Here is a 14,640-nt window from a genome sequence, read left to right on the forward strand (position 1 = left end):
AGGTATTAGCATATATAGTTAGTCAGGGTGAGAATCCTATCAATTAACTGCTAGCTTCAAAAACATACTTCAGGATCTCAGGACCATTGCCTTATCCACCTCGTGCATATAAATGGATGGCTTTGCCCCTGTCATGTTTCCTAGCTTTTCTCCTTGCCCTCTCTTTGTTATCTAATCTTCAAGTCCTCATTTTCTTTTTAATTGTGTTATACTTTTCTATTTTTATTTCTTCTTTTGAGTTCTTATACGAGGGAGACTATATGATGTTTATACATGTGGGTCTGGCTTACTTCACTTATATCTTCAAATGGCAACCACTTAAATATAAGGGCTTCGAATCTATCATTCTTTATAGCTGAGATTATTGGGCCAGAGAGGAAAGTGATTGATTATGTAGAGTGTACTTAAGGAGAGTCACATGGAAAGAAAACATACTCCTAGGCTTTCACAGAGAGCAAAGTGGTCAAGCAATGGCTGTGACTCATGCACATGGCTAACACTCACAAAGGATCTACAAACTGCTGAACAGGGTTTCAGGGCAAATCCTGAGGGGATTTGACTGACCTTATCAGATACAGAAGTTACATTTCTTGTTGTATAGGTCTTGCTTTATCTTGGTTTTAACCATCCAGTAGAAAAAAGTATAAAAATGAAGTATAAAAAGTAAAGCTATACTAATATGCTAAGCTATAAAAGGCTCAAGTCAACAATTTCTGACATTGCCAGTCCTACAGTTAGCACACTACTATTATGGACTACTGGACTATATTGGAATATTTTGCTGAATTCACTCACCTACAATATTTGACAATGGAATACCCTTCTTTAACAAAGCTAAACAAAAAAGAGGATACAAATGAAGGACCATTTTGTATCTGTATATTCAAAATAGTCAGGATAAATATACAGCTACTTTCTCTTAATTCAATGAATAGAGAGATTTGTTCTAATAGTGTTTGAGACAGGATATCATGTCCACATCTTATACAATGAATAACCACTAAGACAACAATATGTAACGTATTAATTATTGAAATTGTGCTAGTAATTGGATTTGAAACTGTCTCATTGCTACTTGTTCTTCAATAAAATCATTAAAAATAAAAAAAAATAGAACTTCTATGCCCTAATCCCTGGGAAGATTGTAGGCTGGTCCTAGGAGAGACAATTGGTAAGCGCCTTCCCAGCAAGCATCCATTAAACTCGATGAATACCCACTTCCTTCCTGTTTGCACTGGCACAGACACAGCTACCTGAGGATGCACCTCAGGATCTGGCTTTCTCTTCTTTCAGGCAACTGGACAAACACTGCCCTCAGATCAAGGCCGTCTCCGCAGGAGGAGCAGTTTCTTATAATTAGATGCCCCTCAATTGAGTATCTAGCAAATCATCCAATTCTTTTATGAAAAATTAGGTATCATGACCATTTTTACTGAAATGATTCATGGCAGAGACTGGGGAAAAGTCTTTTTTTTTGCAGAACTGGGAATTGAAGTCAGGCCCTTGCGCTTGCTTGGGAGGCACTTATTCCACTGAGCCATCTCCCCAGCCCTGGAAAAGTCCTACAATTCGATTTTTTTTCCAGTTTTCCACACAGCTCTCACATTCCCACGCTGTAGGTGTGCTCCTCAGCAAGCAGGAGGAGGAAGATCAGAGGTGGAAAGTGTGATGGCTGGTGACCAACAGCGCCTGTGAGAACTGGCTTTGCCTTCAAAGAGGGTCAGAAGCACTTTTACTTACAAATTTAATGCTGAAGGCGTAGGTCAGTGGTGCCATTTTGCTCACCATGTGCCAAGTTCCTGGCTTCTAGACTGAATATGACAATCAGTCAACAAAAGTTCTATTTAGAAATTTTGAAGAAATTATTACAGAGGCCAATGAAATATCTTCCTTTTATGTCAGTGAAAAAAAATATTTATTTAAAAGATACCCTAAAGTGAGTCACAAGATAGGAGAACCAACCTCCTTTCCATCTGCCGTGGCAAATGCTCGTGAGGGTTTGCATTGAAGGAGCACTTCCGTCTGTAATATAGAAGATGACAGTGAAAGTGCAGGAATCAATTCAGGGAGCTGAAAGATCCTGCAGGTGGATCCCGAGAGAGGTGAGTCCTTAAACCTGATGGATCTTCGAAGCATAAAGCAGAACAATAAGCACTTCTCACTCTCCTTCTGGCAGTGAATCTGAACCTCTTTATTTCCCCAAACAAATCTCAAATGTTACCATTCATCTTCAGAGTTCAGAATATGGAGCCATCTTTAGGACCTTACTAGGCACTTCAGTAGAATCCTAACAAGTAAGGCAACTGAAGGATATTTTCAAGCTTTGAGAGTTTCATCAAACAGAAAAGAGAGAGAAGTCACATGACGGGGCCCGTGCGGAGTGGAGACCGCCGTTCTGCTGTCACTGTATGTGCCTGCCAGGGCTGCCACACAGTAGGGCCATCTCTACACAGTTCTGATTTTTGTTCATAATTTTATTAACCAAATTTTTTAAAGTGGATTTATAGAACCACAGAAAAATAATAAAACAAATGGGAAATGAAATAGTCCAAAGTCATTCTGTAATCTCCATCATACACTTTAGCTAGAAATCTACATTAAAATCATAGTTGCATAACATTTTGAATTTAGATTTTCAGTCTTTTCTCTTAAAAGCTGAAGGACAATTATTTAGGTATCTGTGTTGACAGCCAGAAGACAACTTTAGGTCAATGCTTAAAAACAGAAAGTCATAAAGAAACTATGCTACATCAAAACAGAATTTAGACAAATGGAACAAAAGAACAAATAAAAAATACATGTTTAGGGTCCATGGAATAGAGAGAGGCCTGCCCCAAACCAAAGAGATGTTCTATTCCTTGATTTCATTAATACTTTTAAAATGTAAATTGTACCCTAATTAAATAATATTAATGAATTTCAATAAGCGAATAGGTAGTTTTGTGATGGGACATCTTTTTAAGAGGATAGGAGAATGAAAATTCAGTTATAACACTGTGTTATTTACAATTCATGAGAATGAAGGGAATAACAGGAATCTCTTACAGAAATACAGTAGTGTCTTGGAAAAAGTGGCCATGTACTGTCTCTGAGGAAAGATGGCTGTGGTTGTGTTTATCAAGATGTTTTTGCAAAATTTGCAAACAGAAGCAGCAAACCAAATCATTCACAAACAAGTGTTCATGAGCAGAGATACCACTGTGTTCCTCATTCAACTTTAGAAATCAATTTTAGAATAGGGATCAATAATTTCAAAATCATGCCCATATTTTTTATCTAGTAATTACATTTGTAGTAATTTAATTTAAGAAAATAAGCACAGTTTCCGTGCTACTTTCTAGCCTTGAAATGCAGCCCCCAACTCCTGTGACAGCAAGGTGGAAGCTTTCTTTTGGCTCCAGCTTTAGAGGGCTTAGTCACAGAAAAGGCAGGCGGGTGGGTGGTGGGCGTGGCAGGGAAAGCTGCCCACCTAGAGGGGCAGGAGAGACAGAGGGAAGACAGGGCAGGGGCTGGACCCGCCGCTCCAGCTCACGCCCCAGTAGCCTCCTTCCTGATCTGCCTGAACTGATCCTGACACCATTCCCCCGAGTACAGTCAGAACCAAACTAAGCCCTTCTGCAAAGTCCCAAGAATTCCAGCATTTTTCAAAAGTCCAAGTCAATGTTTCTCCTGAAACTCAAGGCAAATTCATAGCTATGAACCCTGAAAGTTGAAATGAAAAATGATTTAAAGAATCTCAGGACATAATGATGTGACATAAACATTGCACCCCCAAAAGCGAGGAGGGGAGAATACAGGAGAGGATTCCGGCAAGATGGAAAGCTAGGCAAGAACGCGTCAGGCCTGCAGCTCCTCGCCCACCACTCAGCGTGCGCGGCTGTAAGATGCGAGTCCAGGGCTCTTGGGACCCCGTGTGGCCTGGCTGGTGGACCCCAGTGGGCGGCTCCCTGGGCTGCGGCTTTCCTTCCCAGATACTCAGCGTTTTCTGGAAGCCTGGCTTCTCCGCTGGGCCTTTGGATTCATTCTCGAAGCCTCACACCCTCACCTATCCAGGCACACTTCCTGCTTCCAGGGTTTTCTTTGGAATCTGGACAGACGCGTTCTACTTGCCTGAAAACTCAGCATCGTGTGAACACTACAAGGTCTGCCCGGAACTCGTGCAGCTGCAAAGCCGTCTTGCCTAATGGCTGCAGCACCTCAGGGCCTGGAAGACTGAAGCAGTGAACTGAACCCGGAGAGCTGCTTTCCTCAGAGGGCCTTCTTTAGCAGGGGATTGGGAGCTTTCCTGTCAAAGGGGAGGCTCCAAGTTCGCACACCTGAGCCAGCAGTGGGTGGGGTCTTGCTAATTCCTCAGGGGCCCTCAAGACCTTTGACCCCTTGTGCTCCAAAATGCTTCATTTCTCTTTGAAGCTCCCAAATCTCTACTGCAATGAGGACTTCTTTGACCCAAACTTGAAACATGCTTCGGTTTGAGCCTAAGTTTACAATTTTTTTAGGTACTTCATTCCAACTTTATCACCTGACTTTCATTGGCAATCTGTCTGAAAGCAGTTCACAGTACCCACGCCCTTGCCTGAATGTTGGGCTGCACTGAAATTTCCTCCATCATATCGATTGACCTACTGCCTTTAAACTCAACTGCAACCAAAGTTTTAGGACATGGGCAAAATGCAGGTAAACCCTTCACCAGAGTGATCCAGTGTATTCCATTTCCCTACAGAACCTTCATTCCCAACTAAAACCTCATGCAAACTGTCCGTGCCAACACCCACATTTGTGCCAGTGTTCTGGTCTTCTGAGCCCCTTGCAGAATCATCCATCAGGCTCCCTGGATTCTGGCACTTCTTTGCCTGCGTCTTCAAACCCCTTCACATTTCTCCTGCAAGCCAGTTCCAAAATCTTCTGAACCATGAGGTCAGATATAATCGTAGCAACAGCCCCGCTTCTCTGGTGTCAATTTTCTGCTTAGGTCAGCTCTTCATCACAGGGACCAAATACTTTCTATACACAATATAATAAGAAAGGTTTCATTTTTCTTATCGTTTCAGAGGACTCAGGCTATAATCAGCAGAAATCGTAGCTGACAGGCATTGAAGAACAAGGTTCCTAGAGAGCAGAGCCATCAAGCGGCATCAGATGCATGGGACAGGAGCAAGAGACGGCACCCACGCCATGCTTTCTTACCCAGTCCAGACACAGCCAGAAGCAGACTTGCTGACTTGCTAGGCTTCACGTCAGAGTCTAGGCGACAGTCACCATTAGCTGCCATGCACTGGATGGTTCTGAACAGATATTGAGGTGTCCAGTCTGAATGTTAGAAGTGAGGAGTCCGTGCACTAGCAGGGTCATGGTGCCTGTGAAGTTCACACGGGAATGTAGTTTTGCCATTTTTTAACATTGGCGTTTACCAAATATCCTTGGTATCTCAGAACCATGTCTGCAGCAGCCTCTGGCCTGGACGGCTGATCACAATAAAATAAAGTCTGAGATTCAGGTATTTAGACGGTCTTTCTCAAGCTGTAGTCCCAGGGGCAGTCTTTTCATAGAATGGTCACACTTTTGCCTGCTTGAGCCCGCGCTGAGTGCAGTCTCTCTGGCCCCTGAGGTGCCCCCCAGGTGTATCTCCTCTTGGCCGCGGTGCAAGCACTGTGCTTCTTTCTAATGGTGACGACCTCTTCAGCCAACTTTGCGTACACTTCCCTTTGAGCTGAGATGTAAGTTTTTCATATCTTTCTACTCGGTTGTTTCCCACCATTTTCTATGTAAATCTTGCTAATAGCGGCCAGTCATGAGTGCGCCGCCACCTGACACTGCGTTGCCTTGGCATTTTTACTGCCAGGTCAGTTAGTCCATAACGTGGAAGCTCAGCCTTTCAGAGTGTCAGGACCTGGACTCGACGCGCACAAGTTCTCTCAAGAATGCGACATGTACGGGCTGAACTCCAGTGGCCAGCAGAACCCCTTCTGAAGTCTCATAGCCCTGGCGGGCGTGTATGTGAGCTCCTCTCAGCCTGCCAGCCTAGATGCAGCCACAACGGGCCAGCACGCTCGCTTACGACTTTCCAGAGCCTCTCTACTCCACCTAGCTCAACCTTTCCAGTTTTTTCATTTAAAACAGCTCCAAAGGCTTCTGAATCACGCTCAGAAATAGACGTGGCAGACACCCTGCGTCTTGGGTACTGATTTTTTGTATCATTCAGCTTTCTCACTTATAGCACAAAATGGCTGACACCACGAAACTAGGAATGAAGAAATTTAATTTGATGCTACGTTTCAGGGATTATAGCTCACTGTGAAGGGTATGGCTGATGAAAAATCCTTACTCATGTGGTCCAGGAAGCAGAGAGTCAGAGCAGTACAGAGGGGCAGGGGAAGGGGCACACACAGACCCCGAAGTCGTGCCTCCCTGAGTCACCCGAGCCACAGGACTTGTGCTGCACTGGTCCTCTGGGCAGGCCAGCCCAGTCACTTGTACTGATAATTCAGCCCAGTCACCACATGGTGAAATGCACACTTACTTTTGAAAGAAGTTGCTTCAGGCATTAGTTCAGCGTGGACTGTTGGGCTTTGCCCTTGTGCTGTCTCGTCAGCAGGGCAAAGTGGGTGCAACAGCTCAGCTACGAAACCTGCATTTGGTGCAGATGGAAAGGTCGAGGGGGCAGGAGAAAGAGCTCGGTGGTCTAAGCGCCCACCTGGCAAGCACAAGTTTCCAAGTTTGATCCCCGGTTGAGACATGCCCGGCTGGCCCAGAACCTTGGGCACCCTAGGCTGGCCCCAAATGTGGGTGTGGTGGTGCATGCCTATAATCCCAGTGCTGGCGAGGCTGAGACAGGAGAATCACAACAAGTCTGAACTGTGTGGCAAGAAACTGTATAAAATAATTATTTTTTTTTAAATGGCAAAAAAAAAAAAAAAAAAAAGAAAAAAAAAAAAAAAAGGAAAAGACTGAAGAACAATGCCCAAAATAGCCAGAACTCTTTAGAAGGAAGTAACAGCTTTTCCTCATTCAATGTCTTGGAAGAACTGGTTCTGCCACTGCAGTGATGAAAGCCAGACCGCAGGGTCATCGCCAGCTCCCAGATTAGCGCAGAAGGAAGGAACTCAGTACCACACATCCTCGCCAGTGCATCCCGACTTGGTGGCACCCAGAGACAGCATTTTAAAGCACAAACAATTGTCTGTCAACTCTATCACGAGGTGTAGTTTAGGGAGCAGTCATTCATAAAATACTGAAATGTTTTTCTGCCTTCCGATGAAATATTAGCCCTCATTTTTAGTTGTTCAAGTCCTTCTCACATTTGTTCTAGCAAAGCATCTATTTGCTTGACTCAACTATTTCCATTATTCAATGATAAAAAGGAATATTCATGTCAGTAATTATGCTGGTCTAAGAAAATGTGTTTAAAATACCTACATGTGGCAGATCCTGAAGGAGTTGGTAGGGTCCAAAAGGACTACTAGTTTTCCTTTATGGACATTTCTTTGTTCAGTAGAAAGTTCTCCCACATTGTCTGACTCTGTGGATTTCTATGTCTTTTCTTGTCATTGAACTATTCAATAGGTTAAAATAATCAAAGTGGATGTAAATTATTGTCATTCATGGATATGGAAATTTATTTTGTTCAGTGGAATGGCAACAGACAGCTTTCTCACCCTACCAGCTGCCAAAAGCCTTTCACTTTGGGCAATTCTTGTCCGTCAATAGGTACAGAGCTCTGAATTCCTCTTTGACTTGGCTGTGACATTTCACTGGCTCACTCCTTAATCAGTAAGCAAAATGGAAGCCATAATTAATTCTGTGTAGTCATGAGGAGGAGATCTGCCACTGACAGCTCAACATCTGCACTGAGATAAGGAGACCACAACAGCTCAGCACAACCTTGCAGAAAAAAGGGCGCAAGAAAAACAGCCAGATCCGCTCTAGCAAAGGTTACTTCTTCTTTTAGGCGCCAGTCACGAGTCTAGGGCGCATCACTTATTTCCCTCGCTGTCTCAGGCTCCCCGTTGCAGGTTGACAACCACAAATGCTAGCACCATATTGGGGCGTACTCAAAGTGACTCCAGGTGATCCTGTTTGAATTGGCATTACTTTTCATTAAGAAAGAGTAAATGAAGGCCAGCCAGATAGTTCAACAGTCTAAATCACCTGCTTAGGCAGACACAGGCGCCAAGGGTTTGATCCCTGGTCTGCAGTGCCAGCCCCACCCCTGGGGCACGCTGAGACAGTGATTGAGACTGGGCGTAGCAGCACACGCCTGTAATTCTCAGTGCTTGGGAGGCTGAAAACAGCCGAAACACTATGAGTCTGATCTATGTAGTGAGACCCTGTAGACCCTGTAGGCCCTTACTAAAATTAAAAAAATAAAATAAAAGAAAAAAAGAAAAGAAAGGAAAGAATAAATGAAAATAAGTAAAAAAATCTGTCAATTGATTTTTGCTAATTTTAGAAGAAAAAATTTACCATTTTATTTATTTATTTTTTTTTTTCGGATTGAACTCAGGACCCTTCTACTAGCAGGCAAGCTCTTATTCTATTGCGCTATCTTCCAGGGCCCTATTTTAATTTTTATTAAACAGAAATGTTTATGATTTTTCTAAGGACTTCATAAATGTGCCCTTGGTGCCAACATGTACAATTACCTCTTTTAAACTGTGATGCGTTCTACCAAGTGTTTTATGATTGAAAATAAACAAAATTAACACAATGACAAAACCAATCTGTTCTCTCCCAATTGTTAGTGACTGAAAGTTTACTCCTTCCAGCAAAGATTTTCCTGATCAATGGTGGGGTTTCAGGTGCCCGCACGGTTCAGTGGTATTTTGTTTGGGGGAGAGAGCGAATAAATGCATTTTTCACTGACCTCTGAAGTACCTCATATGCACTACCTGTTATTTTGTGTAGCAAACACTGTCTGGGTTGTGCACTAGTGGAATTACTTCCCATCTGTACAAGGGATACTGAAATCTATTTTTCTGGAACATTCAATATGGTTCCAGTCATGCGGATGAACTTCAGAGAAATTAACCCCAAACCAAACACTACTGAACTTTCTGACTTTCACCAGTCAGCATGAAATTACACTTATACCAATATTTTTGAAAATTGGTGAAGTATAAGACATTGTCTTTCTAAGGACTAACCAATGCTATGAATTGTCTGTTGTAAGGTGAAATGATACAATATATTAATTGTAACAGGAAATAGCCATTTGAGAACAATAATTAGAAAGTAGGTTTAAAGTAGGACATTTATAACAGTGAGTTTGGAACCAGCTGAGCCAGACAAACCAGTCACCCCCTTGCTCTTCTGCACCTGACCCTACCTGGAGCCGCTGGGAGCGCCCCTCTGGAGGAGCCGCACGTCTACGGCAAATGAGCTGCCAATTCACCCACGTGAACCTATCAGGCATTTTCCTGAATACTTGGAGTCCCTTAAAGGCCTGAAAAAGATTGTAAAAGCAAAACCAAGCAAAGACAAAACAAAAACAGGCATTAGGCCATTTTACCTTGTCGAAATTACAAACGTCCGGTCTATCTCATGAGATGGAGTGTAAGGGGAATGCGCCATAGAACCACATGTGGCAGTGTGGCAAGGGAAGGACCTGCGTTCTGCAGGCCCGGGCTGGAGAGATAGCTCAGCGGCTTCAGCTGGTGAAGTGCTTGTCTCAGGAGGCAGGGGGAGAAGGGAGTTGAGAGCGAGGGGGTGGGTGCTGTCTTGCCCAGCGTCTCTCTTACTGCATCCATGTTTTAAAATCCATTTATTCAAACAATTTTTTTTGTTGTTTTGAAAGCTCAACCACTCAGAATACCACATAAGATTCTGCTGAATCAGGCTCTGAACAGGAGCTGCTTTTACCACCAGGAGGCAGGATGAAATCTCAGGACCTTTTAGTTGCTGCAATTCGGGAATCTCTAGTAGAGTCCAGGGAACCTGCTGAGTGTGCAGTCACACCTCGATGTGCGACGACACGTCCCCACCAGCGAGAAATCCCACACCCTAACCGTCACCTAAGCCAGGAAGAAGAGCTGTTCTACAGAACACAATTTCTATAGCAGCTGTAATTTTATCTTCAGAATGGTTGGAAAATTCTGATTTCACAATGCCCTGACAGTTATTTGTCCTTGCTTTCTAGAGGAACCCTAAGCTACTTTTCTACTAACAAACAGATGGGTAAGGGATGACGAGAACCTATTAAGGGTTAGGTCAATATTTAAAATTTGATCTTTCAGTGCACCTCTGTGGTTTAGGGAAGTTTTACATTTTGTCCTTTGAAAAATGGAGGTCATACTACTAATAGATTATTGCAAAATATAGCAATCATAATTGTTGAGCTTCGTGGTTTGAATAAGTGAGAAACAAATATAAAAATTGCACTATTTTGCAGTTATATACACAGTAAACTTTTGCTAGCTTTCTTATGAAATAAAAATTGAAATATATTTAGTTGGCTCTAGCTAAGATAGTGTTACTGTTCTGTTTGACTAAGCTGGGCATAGATGTAATTCCAGCTCTAACTCTAGTATCTTCCTTTAAAAAGATTGTCATTGCTAATTCCTTCTAAGCCTCTTTTTAAAAAAAAAATATATATATATATATATATCGATCTCCTAGCCTCTTGCTAAGTTTGTAGAACAGGACTATCCCAAGGACTTGGGCGCCATCTCTTTCAAATGCAATTATCAAGAAAGCTAGTACTGCATAGCTTTAGCTAAAACTGTCTCCCACTTCTTAAGGGAGATAAGAGTTTAGGTTAGCAAATTAGCAACACAGATGGAGCTACATTCCATGGAGGAGCCCCTCTTCCAAACGTCCTGCAGTGGTATTGTACCACCCCACCTCAAGGCTCAAAACTGTGCTTACTTTCAGTTGGTCTAAGCAGCACTGTCTCTCTTCCCATCTGCAACGGTCTGAACTAAAGTCCCTTCTTGTTTAACTTTGTCCTGTATCCCTGTGCAGTGCCTGCAGTAAGCCAGGGTTATTAAGGGCATGTTCTCTATGTGTCAGGAAAGGCACAGAACGTGAGAGATGTCGCTGCGTGAGATGCAAGAGTCTGCCCAGGGAAGCAGGAAGTCGGCCTCACCCACTGCCTCAGGATAATCTGAAACAGTCTCCTGCGGCGAGCACCAGCTAAGCAGGAGACGCTTGGAAGTAGCAAATGTCAGCCCTCTCAAGGCCCAACCGTCCAGCAGCAGAGCAAGTGAACAACTTTATGAACTTGGAATTTCCAGCCAGGAAGTATGTGCAGGAGAGCTCTATAGTGTTGTTCCAACCCCTTCTATGTCCACGCAGTTTAATTTTATAGAAACCCCACATATCATATTTCACTTCATGGCTAAAATTTCAGTGATAGAATGACAGCTCATTTTATCTAGGAATTGAAGTAAATGGCCATATTATTTTATATTGAGTAGAGCCTAAAAGCTCATGTCATTTAATTTTCTCAGTTCATATTCATGGCCATAGATCACACTTAAACCAATGCCTGTGGCTGTGTTCGAGTCAAATTAAGTTTACATAAGTCGGTGGCTTGTGGACTTGGCCTGTAGGCAGCTATAAAAATTGGTAAGATTTCAGGTCTTCTAGGCAGCTGAGTGAATTGTATTCATGTACACTTCCTGCATTCTGAACAAATTGGGGGGAAAAAAACCAGGCTAGGATTGGTAGTTGCAGCATTACCCTCAGTACTGAGTCTCAGTTGGCATGCTACAATTCAGCATCACAGTCCTTGTTCCTGGGACCCAGCATCAGGATTAAGGGGATTTACTCACTGGAATGGGGCAGTACCTCACCCAGCCTCTAGAGGGCAGCAGAAATCAGGGGTGAGAGTGAGAGTCTGGGCTAGACATGACGGCTTGCCCTTGCCTTAATCTCTGTTTCCTTCCTTTATCCACAGGGTAAAAAGGCGGATTGAGCAAAAGCCGAGAGAGAGAGAGAGAGAGAGAGAGAGAGAGAGAGAGAGAGAGAGAGAGAGAGAGAGAGCAAAACTGCTTGCAAGGAGAATTATTCCTCTAGGGATTCGGAAGTGAGAGAAAGCTCCTTTTCAGTAGAGAGTTCACACAGAAATCTTCATGAGTAAAGTAGATGTTGAGATAAGACAAGGTTTACAACTTGCATCTAGCTTAATTTTTACATTTTCAATATGAGCAATAGTTTAAAAATGAAAACAAAATACCTTAAAGATATGTGGACAAGTGACGCATTTTAAGTTTTTGTTTTTTTTTTAAAGCTTTGTAAAGTTGAAACATTAGGAAGAGAAAAATACAAAATAGACAAAATAAGTGCTAACGCTAGGTCAAAGTCACATATGCTCTATGACAGATTAACCCAGAATCTCTACAGAATCATAAGCCAACACTTTTTTCTGGTGTTGTAAAATTGCATTTAAGTGTAACTCAGTCTTCTCTTAATTGATTATTTAACTTGAACTCAGAGTGTAACTTGGACAAATGAGATTTCCAAAGTTTGACTTTTATTTTTATTGTATTCATTGACATTAAGCAAAGCCAAAGCAATTCCTGTGTTGATATCCAACATATAAAAAATAATAATGGTTCAGAGTAATGTTGATGCAGGATAACCGATAGATACTCTAAGGACAGATCACAGCAAAGAAACTTCTGAATCAAAGAAAGTTTATTGATCCCTCCATCTTCATTGTAGTGTCGATTCCTAAATATTGAAATAATTTCTATCATTATAATATTCAAGTAAAGGAGACTCCACGTCAAAACCACAAACTGTTGCATACGTGCAGGGTTTATGAGGTGAGTAGCAGGTAAATTTTTTCGTTTATTCTTTGTAAAAACAATGAAATAATTCTAAAACTAGTCATTAAGCCAACTCAAGGTGTCTTTTTATTAAAAATCTGTTTGACACTGTGAATGTGATTTTGAAGAGCTTCCCGTATAAATATTGGGATATTTCTTATCTCATCGTGTTGGTGAAACTGGCTCTCAGTGTCCTGTGCTGAGATGGCGTGGCGGGGAGAACACTTGCTTGTGGTGAGCTGTCACTTCACCTCGCCTGAAGAGGCGCCTTGTGTGATAGTGCGGCTGACATTGTGATCTGATCCCAGCAGGCAAAGACAGACAAGCTGTCAGCCTCCTGGTGAAAGGGCTGCGATGCAGAGCGATCCTGTCTGCTGGGGAAAGCCTAGATTTCCCAGGAGACAGCCTAGCACATGTGGGCTTATATTTATTGCAGCTTCGCTTGATTCGGTAGATGGATTTGGATGGAAAGTCTTATTCTGAGTCAGCCTGATGTTTCTTTAATGTTCCTCGGTGGTGTTCCCCCATAGCTATGTCTTGGCTCTGCAAACACAAAATCTCGGTTTAATGATTGGTATCCTCCCTGGAGATTTTAATTCTCTTCCCTTCTCTGCTCCTGAGATTTTCTATAGCCTTGTGAAGCAAACCAAGTCAATTCCTAGTATATATTTGCTTCAAAGAGTTTGAGAAGTTTTATAATGATCTTGTCACTTGGAAGCAAAAGATTATCTGAATATTCAAACGAATATGTATGTACCTCATACGTTTGATTTCCAAGTTAGACTCACTTTGCCGGGAGTACCAACATGTTTTTCATTTTGAGCTGGCAGTTAGAGCTTTGCATCCGCCAGTAGTGGCCCAATTATCCCATCAGAGTTTTGGCCCACCACCTATGCAGTCTAGATTAAAGACATCCCATCCTGAGCAGTGCTCCAACAAAGAAACCTCCCAAGTCAACGGTTTAAGCACAGTAACAAATGCATGTCTGCCTTCTGCAGTGGTTCAGAAAGGATGTCGCGGGTCAACTCCACGGTCACTGGATGCGTAGACTATTGTCATTCTGTATGTGGCACGAGGTATCTCTGGCCATTGCCATCTTCCCCTTGAAAAATGGGTCATAGTTTTGCACTTCAGTTTGTCTTGCATCATTTCACAAGAACTTAGCTGTCTGGTTACCCATGCGGGGCGTTCGGGAGTCCAGCCACAGGGCTGGAGTGAAGGAGGCTTGTCCTGTGAAGCCCGTGGCAGGGCTGGAGTGAAGGAGGCTTGTCCTGTGAAGCCCGCGGCAGCATCTTGCACGCTGCCATCATCTGCGCAGAGGCAGCTCAAGAGCCACCGCGCTCTCCTCCCAGGCGCGCCCTGGGACCGGAGGGCCCCACTGCAGTGGAGTGAGGCTGGGCAGGTTTTATTTATCAGTAGTTACCAAAGCAACTGCTGTGACGAATTTCTAGGGGCCGTTTAAGTTGAAAGTGATGTCCTCTACGCCAGCCTCAAAATTTACCTCAAAAAGAATCAAAGAATTTTGAGCATTAGTGAGTCCAAAGGGAAGAGTTCTGATGGAAGAAGAAGAAGAGAGGGAGTGAGGGTTGGAGGGGAGAGAGAGAAAGATGGGATAAGGAGAGACACACAGAGAGCAGGAGGCGGAAGAGAGAGGTGGGGCACCCTGGATTGAGGAGAATTATAGTCCCTTGTTCCCCCCATGCAGACTGGACTCACCGACCTGTCCTTTGTAGAAATGTCCAGCTGAGCAACAGGCTCCACCTTCTGCTGCCATGTGTGGCCAGCAGGTCCTGGACACCTGTCAGCTCCTGGACACCTGCCAGCTCCTGGACACCTGCCGGTTCCTGGACACCTGTCAGCTCCTGGACACCTG

The sequence above is a fragment of the Octodon degus genome, unplaced genomic scaffold, assembly GCF_000260255.1.
Source record: "Octodon degus isolate 3935 unplaced genomic scaffold, OctDeg1.0 scaffold00174, whole genome shotgun sequence".
NCBI lineage: Eukaryota > Metazoa > Chordata > Mammalia > Rodentia > Octodontidae > Octodon > Octodon degus.